The sequence below is a fragment of the Rhodnius prolixus genome, unplaced genomic scaffold (genome assembly GCF_049639745.1).
Source record: "Rhodnius prolixus isolate KJV_2025 unplaced genomic scaffold, Rpr scaffold_4, whole genome shotgun sequence".
NCBI classification, from domain to species: Eukaryota; Metazoa; Arthropoda; class Insecta; order Hemiptera; family Reduviidae; genus Rhodnius; species Rhodnius prolixus.
The window spans coordinates 11,582,369-11,601,546 of NW_027411614.1; the positions used below are offsets into that span (position 1 = coordinate 11,582,369).

The following is a 19,178-nucleotide window of genomic DNA, read 5'->3' on the forward strand; positions in this document are numbered from 1 at the left end:
TTTTTAGTAAAAGACACGTGGCTTGCCCTCAAGGTCATTGATATATATATATACCCTTCTAATTTCTAGTGTGATTGAAAAGAGTCACACACAGCTAGGTTTTGCTACTTTGCTGGCTACACTATACTCTTCAATCATTTAATTATTGATTGCGCATAACAGTTGTAATTGTATTTTCCTTTTAAGAATATAGAATCATTGCAGCAATAAAGGGTCAGAGTTCCTTAATATTATATAAACCAATGCATCCCCTCTATTTCTGTTCCTCTCCATGATTACTTCAGAAAATCCCAATTACAACAGCAGCATACACCCTTACAAACCCCTAGTACACACACACACACGTAAACAAAATAAGGGCACATTATGAGCCCAACGACACATACACGCCAAAGAAGGATATTCAACCATTTTGTTTGTTTTTAATTAATTAGCGCGCTGGGAAATTTTATTTAAAGCGGCGGCGGCAAACACAGAACGAAGCTTCCACATAAGAGACAAGGACAATCCCTGTTTCTCACCACTTCCCCTAAAAGGGTAAAACCAAGCTTCGTTACTAAATCAATTTTCCAAAAACTGTACACCAGAAGGGTCAAAAACTCTAACCTTACTAATTATTCAAAAATATAATAATATTTACCATTCTCTAATTGTGTTTTACATAATTTATTTCCAACTACGCCAGCCGAGAGAAATATTATGTGTACAGTCGCCACGGAGAGAACATTGAATGTGAAGTTTTGGAAAAGTGAAACAAAAAAGGAGGGGTAAAATAAATTCTCATGATTTATTCAGCAGTGTAAACAACATGGCGGAAAGGATAATTAGTTTTATTATTAACAAACAATAATGTTCATATAGAATCTGATATAATGAAAAATTAAATTGTAATATTTTATAATAGCTCATAAATATAATTGTTCAAAATCAAACAAAATATTTCCAAACCCAAAATTTTTAATTAATTTATTTTGTCAGTAAAAACTATTACTTAATATTTTCATAGAAACACGCTTTAAAAAAAACAAACGAAAATAAGCGTTTCTTAAGTTCACACGACCTGTTTTTAGGTTTAATGCAACAGAACATGTTAAATATCAAGATTAGGAAAATCTTTTTAATGATTACAAGTGGATGTAGTCGATTCAAGAAGGCGCCCTAGGCCAAGATGAACAACCAGGAAATTGGGAAGCCTTTACATGGCTTTTGATGCTTCATTCCCGCCGAAGTGTTGGAGGAGATTGAATAGTTAAAACTCCGTCGTCAAACGCATTGTTCAAACTTTTTCGCTCCCTTACTGCAAATCATTTACTATTTAGCTTAATGTATGTAAACGATGATTATTTCAAACTTATTCCTAAACTTAGACTAAGCTGTGCTATTTTTGCAGCAAATAGTTTTCATATTTACAATCGAACAACCTTCCTATATTGGAAACGGCGGTCTAAGATATGAGGACGTCACACAGGACGCGATATCTTTATTTGAGCGGTCCAGTTTGGTCACTTTCTTCTTGAGAAGTAGTAGCGCATTTTCTTTGTTTTTGCTTTAATTTTTATATATTGAGTATGAGCTTGGACGAAGAGCAACTCCTTCTGCTATTAGCTTTGCCAAGCAAAAAGAAGAAAAGACGAAGCTGAGTGCATGAAATTAATAAGAAGAGAGAACAATTAGGGGAATACCACCGCTTATGTATTGAACTGGAGTCACATGAAGACAGGTTCTTCTAGTATTTTCGTATGTCGCGAGAATGAAATAAAAAATGAGTAATAAAGTTTCTTAACACTGGTATCTTTATTTCGTACTTACTAGGTGGCAAGGCGGTCACGTTGAAATCTGTAATTTTGTACTAACAGATCGCTTGTCGTCGCTACAAAGACTAGCCCGCGGCGGTAGACCGCGTTCTGATTGACAGAGATGATGCAACATTGTGTAATGTAACTAGACCGCCTGACCGCCTCGGTCGGAGTTCGTTGTTCGCCGCGACAGACCGCTTTCTGGGTGCCCAAGACAAGGTAAGATGAATTTCGCTCGATTGTGCACAAATTTCATTCACGTAAATGAGTACTAACATTACGAACTAACAGCCAACCAAAGTGCGTGATTGCTCGCTGCTTCCCTTAAAAAATCTAACTATAGAGAGAAATATTCGCATTAACGGAGAGTAATTCCTCTAAATGGACTTTGGATTTAGATCATCTAACTTCATTCACTGTAATTTTGTGCACCTTTATAAACTATTATGACCCTGCAAGCAATTAGCTTAGGAAGCAAGTTAAGTATTCTGTGGATTTGTTACCTAAACAGAAATATTACATGTAGAACGTAAATGGCAGGAATATGTTACACAACTACAGGGAAGTAATATCTTAAAACAAGAAAGAACTAATGTATCAGATGCAGAATTTACACAAAAAAGGACTACATGTTCTGTAACATTCAAAGGGGCCAGACATTCGTCATTAGATCCAGAATCAATAAGATCATATTTATTGTCAAATATAATCAAATGATCACAGATTTTTTTTTTAAAAAATGTTTCGAGCTTGTAACCTAAACTAGTCACTTCCTCAGTTCTATTGGAATCTTCATACAGTATCCCAGCTTAACAACACAATCAACACTAATTACAGAAACCGCTCAAAGAATAAAGGCTGGGCTTGCAGAGATTTGTAATGCATTTCCAGCGAAACTACAGGTTAATTCTACTTCATAATTATAGCTACATAGTGGAATTTACAGACGCGACCAATCTTTCAACAAACATTGTCTCTTAAAAAGGAAACAACAGAATTTTAGTCAAATATTTGCAAAATTCTAAGCCTATTTACTGATGAAATTTAGATTGTCAAAAGGTTAGGGAAAAAAATTATATACACGGTAAGCGACACCATATTCTACTTATTTATGACTATATGTTTACATTAAGCTGGCCGACTATATAATACACGTTAAGATTAATATCCCATTAATGGCTCCCATCATATGTCTATTTTGTGGCCCATACGTGGACTATAATCAAAATTCGATTAGTAGTAATCGTTATGGAGTTATTTCATACAGAGACTAGAATTTGTTTCGTCCACACATTTCCCTCTATGAAGATTTAAAGTCTTCATCAAAACATCGATATTAAGCAGTAGTATTCGTGGAAGTAGACTCTTCAACTATTTCATTTTTTTTCCCAATTATTCTTTAAAAACATAAATAAAAATATGCTAATGGACTTTTTTTTCTTTAAAGGAAATTTAAATATTTAAAGCAGATTAGAGAAAGAATGTTTAAGGAGCATTACAGCCGTTGTACAACTATTATAGGTTGAAGCTGCCAGTGAAATGCGGCCAGTCCAAAACATCTGTGCCCTTCAGCCATTTCAAACCCATTAATTCCCTTATTTACCTTAAGACATTCTCACACCCTTTTCAATTATTAAAATCCTTTGCAGAATTAATCAATATTTTAGCCGAGCAGAATCTAATAGAGGGGCAGTCGTACATAAAAGTGGAAGTTGAAGTAATTGGCAATAGCCAAATTACTGCGCCTCTGAAGTTTTTATTTTTAATTTTATTTGCGACACATTAGCAAGATTCTGTACCAAAGAGAACAGTTTTCTTTAGGGAAAGCTAGATAGTTGATTTTTGTGAGTTTTTATAGAGTCGTAGGATTTGGTTAACAGAAACGAAGCGATTTGTAAGCAATGGCTAGAGAGGTTATTTAATCTGGGCAGAAGAGAAAAACGAAAAGACAAATTGGGCCTATGATACGCCTTGAAGGATGATTTGGAATGTGATGAAATGATGATGATGGAGAGTCAAGTTTTGATTAAAGAAAAAAAACTGGATTCAAGCAACCTAAATTACAAATGGAATCTTTTAAGTTGATGTGGATTGGATTTAAGTTGATTAGGAACTAAATTGGGTGCTAACAATGGTGCGGAGCATTTTAGGCTGAAGAGTTGAGATATAACAGGGTGAACCAGTAAGTATTGTCCATAGGCCTACTGTGTGTCAGTTCATCTAAAGTGGAGTTCAATGACGTATTGGCCAACTTCATATTTTCCTCTGTTCTTGAGTGACGACACTTTTAATTTGTTTTCTAAAATCATTACTTTTTTCCAATAAAAATGTTATTATTCAGAAAGTTTTAGTCCGAATTCGATTCTGATGATACGGTTAGAAAGACAGATAAATTTGCTAAAAATTGATACCATTTTGAAGCATAAATCATTCTCCAAACAGCCTCAATCTTCCTCCGGATGCTGGAAAAATAAAAGAAATTTTTTTTTTTTTTTTATAAAAATTGTACTTTTTTAACTTATTTCCTAACATTTTCTCAAATATTTCAGAGTTTAGATTTTTTTATTTATTTTTTTTTAGTGCAATTTGTAACCTTTGACTTCCTTATTTTATGACAGCCTACATTAAAATTGACTATTGGTCCATCCAAAAGAGTTTTCAATGACTTAAACAACTTGATAAACTAACACTGTTGAGTGCTTGTGAACACGTTTTCTTGTAAAACAAACGTAATTTCTCATGCAAAGATAAAAGGAATCGTGGAAAATGATATACCGTTTGAAAGCCCATTAAGCAAGGAAACTTTTATAAAAAGTGCCAGCACCTAGGTTGGATGGATAATGATCACATAAGGGCCTAATGAGTTTTCTTAAAAATTTCCATTACTTTTATTTTTCCAGCATCCGGAAGAAGATTGAGGCTGTTTGGAGAATGACTTACGCTTCAAAATGGTATCAATTTTTAGAAAATTTATCTGTCTTTCTAACCGTGTCATCAGAATCGAATTCGGACAAAAACTTTCTGAGTAATAACATTTTTATTGGAAAAAAGTAATGGTTTTAGAAAAAAAATTAAAAGTGACGTCACTCAAGAACAGTGGAAAATATGAAGTTGGCCAATACGTCATTGAACTCCACTTTACATGTACTACACACAGTAGGCCTATGGACAATACTTACTGGTTCACCCTGTATACATACGAAACTGAGAAATCTATTCGGAAGTTATATTTCCTTAACCTAGTGTTTTGCAGGACTTCTAAAATAAAAATCTTAACTTAGGCGGTTAGTCTCCTTTCAAGATTTAATTGGATCACTAACATAGAGTCTGGAAGATTATATTGCAAAACATTAATTAAATTCATTGTGGAAGAAAGCCTTACTAATGAACGTATTCAAATAACACCAGATTATAGTGGCTGTTGTTATTGAAAAGGTTATTAATACTCGTACAAAACAAGATATTTGCAGTATTAAATTCCATTGTTTGTTACAAACTTTAGAAATAACATAGTGAAACAAGTAGACTCAGTTTTTAGTTAACTTGTTTTAAAACCCTTTCAAGCTAAACGCTGGAACAAGCACATGAAGACACATAAAAGTCTAGACAAGACCGACTTATAAATACGAGGGTCGTTTGAAAAGTCCGTGCAAAAATAAAAACTACTTAATTTTTTGGGGTAAACCTTTTTTATTTTTCAACATAGTCTCCTTTTAGGCTTATACACTTCGTCCAACGCTGCTCTAGTTTGTTGATCCCTTCCGAATAATAGGATTTGTCCAAGTCTGAAAAATAGCCATTCGTTTCTGCAATCACCTCCTCGTTTGAATAAAATCTTTTTCCTGCCAGCCATTTCTTCATAATGGGGAACAAATGGTAGTTCGAGGGAGCCAAGTCTGGAGAATAGGGGGGATGTGAAACGAGTTGGAACCCTATTTCCATTAATTTTGCGACCACAACTGCTGAGGTGTGAGCTGGTGCGTTGTCGTGATGGAAAAGGACTTTTTTGTGGGCCAATCGTGGGCGTTTTTCTTGCAGCTCGGTTTTCAAACGGTCCAACAACGATGAATATTATGCACCTGTAATAGTTTTACCCTTTTCCAGATAGTCGATGAGGATTATTCCTTGCGAAGGAACGGTCTTCGCCTTTTTTGGCGCAGATTCCCACTTGGTAACCCATTGTTTAGATTGTTCTTTGGTCTCAGGAGTGTAGTGATGTATCCATGTTTCATCCACAGTGACGAAACGACGCTTAAAGTCCTGCGGATTCTTCTGGAACAGCTGCAAACCGTCCTTGCAACACTTCACACGATTTCGTTTTTGGTCAAGCGTGAGCAATCGCAGCACCCATCTTGCGGATAGCTTTGTCATGTCCAAATGTTGATGCAAAATATTAAGTACCCGTTCATTCGAGACGCCCACAGCACTAGCAATCTCACGCACCTTCACTCTTCTGTTATCCATCACCACATCATGGATTTTATCAATGATTTCTGGAGTAGTGACCTCAACGGGGCGTCCAGAACATTCAGCGTCACTTGTGTCCATATGGCCAATCCGAAAATTTTGAAACCACTTATAAACTGTTCTAATCGAAGGTGCAGAGTCACCATAATGTTTATCAAGCTTCTCTTTAGTCTCCTGAGGCGTTTTGCCTTTCATAAAGTAGTGTTTAATCAACACACGTAATTCTTTTTCGTCCATTTTTTGAAAATCACTCGACTTCCTCGATTCAAACGAATGCCAAACACAAAGAAATAGACCGATCTGGCTGAAACTTGGTGAGTGTTCTTCTAAGAGATGCTACTAACTAAACATAACCTCGATAAGCGCCAGTGGTGCTATCTCTCTGACTTTGCACAGACTTTTCAAACGACCCTCGTATAAATACTTCGCTGCTCAGGAATAAATTGGGATAGAAATATATTCCTGAAACTTGTACTTATCTGGGCGATTGAACTGATCATAACTGGCCGTTTGCAATTACAAGTATGGTTTAAGGGGAATTATTTGTGGAACTTGAACAGTTAAAGGCGAAATTGTGACTGAAGGAGAGAATACCACTTCCGTTAACAAGGGAGAGAAATAAGGAAGTTTTCTAAAATAAACCCTAATGCCTAACTTGTAATTTGTATCTGCCATTCATAAAATGTTAAACGCTGTTTTGTTAATGGAAGGTCGTCAAAGCAACCAATTGATTAATGAATTTAAAACAAAAAACAGAATCTACTGCCAAAGTTTCAGTTTGCAGTCCTTTTTAAAAATTCTTGTTGATTACTAAACTGCTTCAAAAAACAAATGAGTAATAAGCTAAACATTCTGTTGGGTGCAAAACAATGAAGTAGCAAGTCATGAATGGAAGTAAGTATTCCAGCGGCAACACCATTAGATGTCCCAAAGGTTGCTGGGATAACGACGTTTCTGCCCGCTTTGCTTGAAGGAGTCTAAGGAGACGTTTCAGACAAAAAGGATTGGGATGAAGGGTGAACCTAATGTGGTATCGGTAGCAGAAGCTAGGTCATGGACGATCTTAAGGTTTGTGTAGAAACTTAGAAAGGATTATCTACTATTATAATTAAGAGGTTTTTGGATAGCAGGGTTCGCTTTCTGTTTAGTTAGTCCTAACATCCAGGTTAGAACAAGCGGGGTAATATAACATTGTCTATTGTTCAGTAAAGTGAGTGGCTATCTATCTGGAAGTGAGGCAAGTGAATAGTTATTTATTTAACAAGTGTGGAAAGTAGTACTTTTCCTCACGCGAGGCAGGGTTTGCACGTACGAGCGAGCGAAGCGATGCGAGTGCAAGTGCAAATTGCCGAGTGTGAGGAAAATATTTTACACTAGAGTTAAATATTATATTTTTTCTGCAACCATTTATTAACTAATAAAATTAAAAATTTCATTTTTACAGTCTACAAAAAGTAATTTATTTATTATAAACATTTATTGTTATATTACAATTATTTACATTACTTACGTATTTACATTACTTATTACATTTTCTGCTGTTTCTTTTATTGATGGAGGAGTGTTTTCTAAACAGGCATCACTAGAATCCATTTTAAATTTCTATAAGGTAACACTATAACCTTTTTAACTGTTATAATTAAAAATATCTAATTATTTATTAAAGTATTATTTTTATTTCTATATTCCTTTCAATTTTTATTTTATTTTTTAATATTCGTTTTTTAATTATTTAAATAAAATAAATTTAAATAAGCTTATTAGAGTTTTACAGAAAATATTTATGTTAATAACAAAACTTCTTATACCAAGGAAGCACAATAAAGTTTTTCCACTCACTTGTGCGGAAAGTGACACTAATGGGAATTTCCCCCCACTAGTGTGGGAAGTTAGGCATTACACAGCTGATTTTAATTGAGTAATGAGAACTTCCCTACATGGTTGCAGAAAAACGCTATTTTTGTAGGTAGTTCGTTCAAGCCTAGGATATAGTTTCTATGTAAACGTTTGTCCCAAGTGCCTAGATAACGCACTGGTCCGAATTACATTTAAGGAAAAGTAGGATCTTTTTGTTTTGGGTGAATTATAATGTATTTTGATTCGTAGATATTAATTTGGAATTTTGTTAGCCAGAACTCAGTTTAACAGAGATAGTTTTGGTTAAAATAAGAAGCAATTAAGGGGATCATTATGCGAGAACAGGATTATGTTTTTTAATCGACTTGGTTGGGTTGCTTGGAAATTTCAACAGAGCATCGTGTGCTAAGCATGCTGCAGCGTCTATAAAGTAGCCGGCCCAATTTAAGGGCAGTGCAAAGACATCTAGATTGCTTTAGACAGAGTGAAGTGGCAATTTCTGACTCAAATCATTATTATTATTATTATTTGATGATTTAAGGCGCGTCAACATCTAAGGCTTATTATTGGCGCCCGGAGCTTTTTCCAGTGCACTGCCGGCCTCCGGACAGTGTTCTCTCGTTACACACTGTCCATCACCGGACAGTGAGCTGTAAGAAGCTCTTAGGAAGAGAAAATCTAATGGTCAGCAGCTGGATTCGAACCCGAGACCTCCGCGTGGGAGTCCAGTACGCTACTAACCGCATACCTAATCCCTTCCCTTTCAAATCATTTTTATTATTTTTAAAAATTATGATTAATTTAAGATATAAATTAAAAGTAAAAGCCTAAAATATTAATGATTGTTTTCCCTCTCTTCGCCACACATGACTCCTCATTATAAACTAAACAAGGCCTTGTGCTTAGTGAAATAGGGTCACAGTTTGGGTAAAGCCTTTTAACACAGCTTTGCACTATTTATATAAAGACTCCCTTAAATGATTACACTGTAATTGAAGGGAAAACCCTAAAAGCTCCATCATTCCCATTAGTTTGAAAATGGTCTTTCAATTAAAGTTGTTCCTCCTCTAGTCGAGATAAAACGTGCAGAATATAAAAAAAATCACTGAAAAATTAACTAATAACCCGAGCCCTCTAAACATAGTACTGCATCTAGAGACCCACCCTAGGACTATAAAGCCTTATTCAAACCAAATGAAGCAGGAAGTATGATTATTACGCTTTTCTACTCATGAAATGATACACAGATATAGGGCGGTAGAAGGGTATGTTAATGGGTTACACTATAATAGGCTTTCTTAGAAGAATTAATTGTAAATAATATTCAGTAGAATCCCTTGAAACAATGGAAGGGCCGCCCTAAAACTGGCAAACTAGCGCTTTACCCTAATGGAAAGATTTGGTGGCTTTAATGCCAACTAAAATACCCCAAACCACTTTCACAACCATATAAAATGGATCAAGAACGACTTTAAATCTATATACATTTCACCTTAATTTAGTAGTAAAGTTGAATTTCATGTTCATTACGATCCCATAGACTAAGTACTCAGGATTGGAATATATAAATTATTAATTCGAACCTTCTTCCTAACACTTGCGCATTTCTATTTAAATTTTGTGAATTTAATTAACTTTAATCATTCATTCTTGTTTCGAGTATCGCATTTCCTTTCCATAGCATGCAAAGATTTGAAGTTTAAAAAGAGAAACCTGACATAACGTAAAATCAACAATAGAAATGCGAGTTCTTTACAGGCCCGAATTCACATTAAGTGTTCAGCAAACACCAAACATAATTCTTTAAATTACTTCTGTGATATTTTTTGTAAGCTTATTGTGATTTTGTAACACTATGACTTTACTAGTACATCACGACTTGAGTCAAATTTATATTGAACAGAAAGCTGAGTTAAGTCACGAACAGTGTTCCCTATAAATTTTTGTGACCTGTGTGCACACTTTTTTAAGTGTGTGCAGATTTTTCCAAAATAAACAAATTTTGTGCGGCAATTTAAAAAAGTGCAAAAAAGACAATACAATAATAGTATTAATATTCAGCCAAATTTTGTACCTGGGTCATTCCATGTCAAATCAACACAAAAAAAGACCATTTTTGACCTCACCATCTCGGATTTTCTTGAAATTTGGCACATGTGTACTATTGGTATAGACTTGGAAAAATATGAAATTTTACTGTGATAAGTCAACTGGTTTATGAGTTACAGGGCTGTAAAGTTGCCAAAAATGGGCTGAAAAACAGGGAACCCCGTGTTTTTGAATTACTGTAGAAGCTTTCCTAATTGAGCTACAGGCTTGGGATTGGTGTCATTTTATAGCATATATAATGCCCTTTCCTGTGATGTGCGACACCATATAGGTTAGGATAAATAAAGTTTGTTAAATTTAAATTTAAAATTTAAATTTTAAATTTTTTAAAAAGTACATATTTTAAAATTTTAAAATTAATTCTATGAATAGCTAATAGTGTTATGAATCACTGGGCAAAATATTAATTTGGGACGACAATGGCTTCATTGTTAAAAAAAATTAAGTCTAAAGCTCCTTTTCATGGAAAATATATTTTAATAAAATTAAAGTGATAAATAAATTGAAAATTGTAATAATGAATCAATGAATCATAATTAATAATTATTAAGATTTAAAATATTGATTTTGAAATCATTTTTAGAATTAATAATTATGATTACAGTAATTATTCATATTAATTATAATATATTATTTTAATGAAATAAACCCTGATAAACTAAAATTAGCCGCCATATCAGGTTGTATATCAGTGTAGTCTATAAAGAAACTAGTGGCTTGGCTTGGATATGTTTTAGAGAAAAATGAAGAACTTGATGAAGTAAAAGTAACTTTTCTTCATCCAGCTGGACCCTCTAAATCATCTCGCATCCAAGAAATGCCGATATTCTTTGGGTCTCAGTAGTGGATGTTTTGATAAAAATTGATCCTGTGACTCTGACTGGAAGAACTTACATATGTCCTACTAGAAAGTGATGCATGACAAACAAATGACGCCTTTTCAAGCTTAAAATATTAAAGAGATCCTATTACTTAACAGTATGTTTTACTTTGGACTTATAAGTGGAATTATTATTAGCATTATTGTATTAACATGAATTCAGAGTTGAATTAATCGGATGGAGCTTTAGTCTTAAATTTTTTTAACAATGAAGCCATTGTCGTCCCAAATTAATATTTTGCCCAGTGATTCATAACACTACAAGCTATTCATGGAATTAATTTTAAAATTTTAAAATATATACTTTTTAAAAAATTTAAAATTTGAATTTTAAATTTAAATTTAACAAACTTTATTTATCCTAACCCATATGGTGTCGCATATCACAGGAAAGGGCATTATATCTGCTATAAAATGACACCAATCCCAAGTCTGTAGCTCAATTAGGAAAGCTTCTACAGTAATTCAAAAACACGGGGTTCCCTGTTTTTCAGCCCATTTTTGGCAACTTTACAGCCCTGCAACTCATAAACCAGTTGACATATCGCAGTAAAATTTCATATTTTTCCAAGTCTATACCAATAGTACACATGTGCCAAATTTCAAGAAAATCCGAGATGGTGAGATTCAGACCCCGTGTTGATTTGACATGGCAATGACCCACCTACTTATACGCTTGACTCAATCTTACAGCATACCACACATTACAACGGAACACAATGAAAAAACTACCCTAAAATCAAGTCAACACAATAGTTCGTGAAGACAGAATTTAGCTGATTACTGGGGCTTCCCTTTTCCATTCAAATGGATAATAAGAAAATTTAAATACTTACAATGTAATATACGTTGTCTGCTTCTAATTTTTTAAATTAACACATTCGTCAAAACAAACAAACAAGAACGACAATTCACAATTACTTATTATTGAACAGTTTTAGAATTAAGGATTACATTTTTTATGAATGGCATTTATTTTATAACTTCTCTCTCCTGTCTTTTTGTTTTAACCATTCTGCATAAACTTAACTTAAATTTCCATTGTTTCCGTCATTCGTATATGATTTTACTATCATCAGCATATCCATATGTTCCTGCAATCGATTTCTTTGTTTCGTTTTAATCAAAAAATTTTTGTGCGCGCAAATATTTTTCATGTGCGCCATGTTTAAAATTTATGTTCGCACGCACACGCGCACAGCTTAGAGGGAACACTGGTCACGAACTGAACGAACGGAGTAGTAAAGATATTAATATTTGGGGATAATTCGAAGTTAATGTACAACTATTAAATGGACATTAGATCAAATTATTGCTAAACCAGCTGATACAGCTATCTCGGGATTATTTTTTTATTACCGCCATTTGTTGGCTAGGTTTCTATTTGCAATATAAAGAACATATAAACATTCTTTCATAACAGAATTACGTCTGGAAATAAGAATTTAATAAAAAATAATAATCTAAACTAAACTAAATAATTAGAGATTAACTCTAAGTAAACAGACTAATTATTAGATACTTTAGTCTATTTTAAAGGAGTTAAAAAGGAGAAATTTTTCAAGCAATAATGAGAGTGGTAAGAAGATGCGATTAGTGACAAGAGACTTGCTAAAGCTAAGCTTATTTGTGTTGCGTGTAAAACTCTAAAGTTCCTTTTAAATCATTGGGTGCTCTTACTAAGCAGTTTTTTTGAAATAATGAGAAACTATAATCTTATTTTTTTTCGTTTTAATGAAAAATATTGATTAATTTATCTGATCCAAAAAGAGTTATTGGTTCCCCAAAAAATTGAAAATTTCCTTCGGGTGTAGCAAAAACTTGGCGAATATACGATACGTTCTGAAGTAATCACTACGCCTGTATCCAATACCAGAAACGTACGTGATGTCACAAATCTAGAAGGCGTATGTAAAAATAAAACTTTTGCGTTTAGTATTTAAGAGGGTATTCGTGAGGAAGGCAAGCAATTTTTCTCTTTAAAGTAAAATTGAAAATAACTAAAAATTATTTAAAAAAAAAATTAGAAAACTTTTTAGTACTGACTTTAGGAGAGAAGCGAAGAAAATTAAAAACGTTTTATGAAATGGAAAAATTTGCTGTGTACAGGTGAGAGACAAGTTAATTTTCACTTTGACGAAGCGAACGGCGATATTTTTTTCTTTCTTGAAAAAACGTTTCTATAATTTAATACATAATATAAAGGCTCTAAATATTAGATTTAAAAGATACCTGCGATTGGTTAAGGTAGGTTATAGATTATCTCGGCTATAAAAAGATCCTTTGCTGCAATCAGAAGATTCTATTCAACCAAATCAGTATTTAGGTAACTAGGAAATCACTTTGTAATATACTAAACGTTTTCCGGCAAACTTGAGCAATAAACAGCAAGAAAAATTTATAAAATCTTCCAATATGCAAATAAAGTGCATAATTACTAGTAAAATAATATCTGAAAAATGCACAAATGTTTCCTATATGAAAGAAACGCAAAAGTTATCCTTGAAGTTATGAAAATGAAACTAAATAAATAAGAATCCCACCAACTAAATTGACTCCTACTCAAACAAAGTGAGGCTAAAAATAAGCTGGTCTTTGTGTAAGCATAATCCTTTTTGCAGGAAGAAGGATCAACTTTTGGGGAATTATAATAACCAATGATGGGTAGAATTAAAAGGTTTAATTTTTAATGGCGTTCAACTTTGTTCCTACTTATTTCAATGAATTGATAATTTACTACAATTGATAGTGGTGTTGGTCCAGCTCTGGAATATCTTCTGAAAGCTTCACTGTCTTAATGGTAATAATAGGGTTGAAAGGAAAGGTATTAGCATAATGAATGTTTTGATTTAAGTACGGGTTTATGTTGACATTTACAGCTTGAAAACCGGTGGCAGTCTCCTAATAACGCTGTGGGGTCTCCGATGTTTGCAATATCAATTCGCACGTCTCAATTTAAGGAAATAAACGAGATTAATATTTAGCGAACAATGGGTACACAAATCTGTAGTAGTCTACTTGTTCGATAGAATGTTGGCCACTCTGGTGAAAGCAGCCCAGTCCCGAATCTCAAGGATGCAACTATTAGAAATAAGTAGAGCAGTAGTCGTAATATCTACAATTCTCACATCTAATTAAGTGTCTAGTAACTTACAATAAATTTCCATTAAAGCTACTTCAAACGTACAAGAAAAAAATTAAAACCTAAAACAGTATTCTCAACCCTTTCATAAATTATTTTTTACAAGCTAATGGAGTCCTTAGCTTCACAATCTCGAGCCAATAGTCAAAAGAGTTCGCTAACTGCTTTTTTTTTTTTATAATTGATCAATTAAATTGTTGATGTGGGTAAGTATAAAATTACCATACTGTCAAACAGTACCCCCAAGATATTTTAACAGAAGGTTCTCCCAGAAACTTGCCGAAATTGTCGCATCAATTACGAGGGTCGTTTGAAAAGTCCGTGCAAAAATAAAAACTTCTTAATTTTTTGGGGTAAACCTTTTTTATTTTTCAACATAGTCTCCTTTTAGGCTTATACACTTCGTCCAACGCTGCTCTAGTTTGTTGATCCCTTCCGAATAACAGGATTTGTCCAAGTCTGAAAAATAGCCATTCGTTTCTGCAATCACCTCCTCGTTTGAATAAAATATTTTTCCCGCCAGCAATTTCTTCATATTGGGGAACAAATAGTAGTTCGAGGGAGCCAAGTCTGGAGAATAGGGGGGATGTGAAACGAGTTGGAACTCTATTTCCATTAATTTTGCGACCACAACTGCTGAGGTGTGAGCTGGTGCGTTGTCGTGATGGAAAAGGACTTTTTTGTGGGCCAATCGTGGGCGCTTTTTCTTGCAGCTCGGTTTTCAAACGGTCCAATAACGATGAATAATATGCACCTGTAATAGTTTTACCCTTTTCCAGATAGTCGATGAGGATTATTCCTTGCGAATCCCAAAAGACAGTTGCCATAATCTTTCCGGCCGAAGGAACGGTCTTCGCCTTTTTTGGCGCAGATTCCCCCATTGTTTAGATTGTTCTTTGGTCTCAGGAGTGTAGTGATGTATCCATGTTTCATCCACAGTGACGAAACGACGCTTAAAGTCCTGCGGATTCTTCTGGAACAGCTGCAAACCGTCCTTGCAACACTTCACACGATTTCGTTTTTGGTCAAGCGTGAGCAATCGCAGCACCCATCTTGCGGATAGCTTTGTCATGTCCAAATGTTCATGCAAAATATTATGTACCCGTTCATTCGAGATGCCCACAGCACTAGCAATCTCACGCATCTTCACTCTTCTGTCATCCATCACCATATCATGGATTTTATCAATGATTTCTGCAGAAGTAACCTCAACAGGGCGTCCAGAACGTTCAGCGTCACTTGTGCCCATATGGCCATTCCGAAAATTTTGAAACCACTTATAAACTGTTCTAATCGAAGGTACAGAGTCACCATAATGTTTATCAAGCTTCTCTTTAGTCTCCTGAGGCGTTTTGCCTTTCATAAAGTAGTGTTTAATCAACACACGAAATTCTTTTTCGTCCATTTTTTGAAAATCACTCGACTTCCTCGATTCAAACGAATGCCAAACACAAAGAAATAGACCGATCTGGCTGAAACTTGGTGTGTGTTCTTCCAAGAGATGCTACTAACTAAACATAACCTCGATACGCGCCAGTGGTGCTATCTCTCTGACTTAACACGGACTTTTCAAACGACCCTCGTATATAAAATGCAAGTGGGCGAAAGCAATATTTTACTATTATAGATTTCCAACTAATATAAGGATCAGAATGTTAGGTGATACCACTAAAGTTACAACTTCTGTTGTAACTCAACCTCTACTGATACATGAACTGCTCCACGAAAAAACAATAATAAAATCTATGCGAATTTTCTCATTGTTAAAAATTAAACGGGACAAATATCAGCGATATACTCGTATATTATTATTTAAGTGACATCTCTGAGCAAGGCACAAAAAAACACCTGTCAGCGGCGAAGCCAGGGACTTCGTACTTCCCATGAAATAAATCAATATATCTATCAAAGCAAAACTTCTGTCTGCAAAACTGGACCACATATTGGCATTCTTCAACACACGATATTAAAAATTTAAATTCTGAACTACTGTAAGTTAAGTGATGAAATAAATAGGATTTAAGGCAATTGACAGAGTTTAGCATGGCAATAGTTGGCTAGTGCTTGAAAGAAACAATTCTCTTTTAAAAAGTAAGAAAAATAGAGAACTCAAATAATAACCTGGGTCTAAGCCTACTAATATTACAACGAATATTTAAGGTTAATATTCTCTGTCGACGCCAAGGTAGCCGAGCGGGTTAAGAGGCGAGACCTGCAAAGCTAATATGCACTGTGGTAACGGGTTCGATTCCCGGTCATGGCCTTGGATTTTATTTAATGGTTAAATGAGGAATAGTATAAAGTACGTAGGCTATTCGCCTCCGTCCACGACAACTAGTAAGTAAATGGTAGTTGGACGTTAAGCCCCACCTGAAAAATTAGGCGATTACTTTACTTTACTTATTCTCTGTCAATGGCTGCAGAATTGGTGCCTAAAGCCGGAACAATGTAAATATTTTGAGGTCACCAATCTGTGAGCTAAACTGTGAGCACATACGAATCTGTGATAATTAAAGGCGTACGAAGAGAAAATTTAACAAAAATAAATCTTTAGTTTTGCCCAATAAATTCATTCAAATCTCTAAATCTAAGCCTACACTGGTTTAATTATAAAATGACTCATTTAATTGAAAAAAAATGAAATATTTCCTTTTTCATCATTTTATTGATATTTATTAATTAATTTTTTTTTTAAATAAAGTAGAAATATTAAATAAAATAACTTCAATCCAATTATTATATATCAACGAAAAGAGAGGCTAAAATAAATAACATTGGAAATTAACTATATTTGATATTTATTCACTTCTCCCATATTCGCATTTTTTTTAATTCATTAAAATATAATTGAAATGTAAAACCCAAAACCGTAGTAGTCTACTTGCACTTTTACAGAACAATATGCATACGTAATTGGTTAAGATAATGTGCATTATTAACTGAGTAATGCGCAGTTTTCCTAGTTGACTTAGGACTTCAAAAATAGATCTATTTTGCACATTATGTAGTACATTTTGGGGTCGTCGCGTTTAATATGCTACAAACAGGTTTATAACGCAGATAAATGCGCTTTGCCCATTATTACATCCGAAGCCCCAAAACATTCTATTTCCACGGTTCCTATAAAAAAAATTGGAAAAATAATGGAAGATTGGTATAATTAGACAAACTATTAGTCTATAACAATTTTTTCGTAAGAACTGTAAACCATTATATTTGTAAAATGGCATATTTATTCAGCTGATATCTTCGAAGATGGAATTTTACTTACATATGATAATCCATATTAATATTAATATGGATTACTATTAATTAGTCCATAAATTATTAATTAATCCAAATTAATATGGATTAATTAATAGTAATTTGGTCATTTAGAGACTTTAATGAGAGTTATTTTCGGCTTCCCCAGAACTGCCATTAAAGACACCTCAACACTCTATCGATACAGGTTCAAAGTTTTGTTAAAAAAAACAATAACTTGACAAAAAAAGAAGAAAAAAGTGTTTAGGAAAAGAGAAAAACAAATTCTTGACAAACCAAACATCACGGGATTTTTATAAAAACAGAAATAAACTGACTAAGATTGCTAATGAGGCCAAAACTTCTGCTAAATGTTGTAAACAAGATGTAAATTTAAATGAAAACAGAAAAAACAAAGATAAGTTTTTATTTCGAGCTAAAAATTTACATATTTGAAATTCCGCAAAAATTTACATAAAAATAATTATAATATGGGTAAAATGAATTTAGCCTAAAACTTTATGTAAACTAAATGGTACGGAGGAGCAAAACTATAGTGTGGAGTGAACTCATTAGACTTGCAACAGTTTGCGGATGTTATTTAAGGTAGGTTGTTCATTTGGTATAGGACAGTTCAATGTTTTGAGTTAACATTCTAACTTATTCTACTCCCTCCTTCTCATCCATAAACCGTCTCACCCATGTGTTAGTTATTATGTATGTAACAACAAGAGGTGTTTACAAAACATAAGTAAGTGTTTGTTATAGTTGAAAAACATGAATATTGTTAATTTAGTCCACGTTCCTGTTGGAAGAGAAGGGAGTTGGAAGTGGGCTAACAAGAGCTCTCTTTAGATTCCTTATTCTCACAATAAGATGATCGTGCTGGGAATATAGGATAATGCAACAACCCACAAGGACTTTTGTCTCCTGCAGTTACATGCATATCCTAGTGTCTCTGCATTCCCACACAATTTACATTTCTAGCTGGGCGTTGTATTATGACATAATAAACTAACTTTCACTTCAATTTTTAGACTGCATTAAAAACCTTTCTATGATGAAAGGTTGAATAAATTGTATAATAAACGTATCGAGTTTGATCGATATTATTTACATAACGTTTTTTTGCTAATATAACAATCCGTAATATTAATGAAACAAGGATTATTACAATAATTTCTCCGACGGTAATTCCTCCTTGGATATAGGGATTCCCGAAAAAGCTGTTACCCAAAAAAATCCTTTTTTTTTTTTTAATTTAAGGCGCGTTAGCGCCTGAGGTCATTGGCGGTCAGGAACTGCATTAAATGAAATGCCGATCACCGGATTTCCTCGTTACAGACAACACTGTCCATCACCGGACAGTGAGCTGTAAGAAGCTCCTAGGAAGAGAAAATCTAAGGGCCATTAGGCTGGATTCGTATCCGAAAACTCAGTGCCCTAACCACTTCGCCATTTTTATGTTGAACTCAAAATTTGGAGAAGTGGATATTATTTTTGCATTAGAAATTATCAAATGAGAATAAGATTCCACTAAAGTTTATTTCATAATTTGCAGTTTAATACTAAATCCTAAATTTACCAAAAAAAGGTTAATCTTTCGAAAAAAAGACTTACTAGTTTTGTTGCATCAAGAATTACATCATTTAAGCAACTGCATTCAGTACCTGCAACAAAAGAA

The 19,178-nt window shown here is 33.9% G+C and overlaps 1 protein-coding gene across 10 annotated transcripts in view; it reads right to left on the minus strand.

The window, feature by feature from the left end:
• caps (capricious) overlaps positions 1–19,178 on the minus strand; it is an 810,649-nt gene that overhangs the window by 209,881 nt on the left and 581,590 nt on the right. For 2 of the 10 annotated variants that reach the window (XM_074132380.1, XM_074132379.1), the window contains exon 6: positions 19,115–19,164. The exons of the other annotated variants lie outside the window; for them this stretch is intronic. The gene's annotated coding sequence lies outside the window, so the exon portion shown is untranslated. The remainder of the gene's footprint in view (positions 1–19,114; positions 19,165–19,178) is intronic. 10 annotated transcript variants of the gene reach the window in all.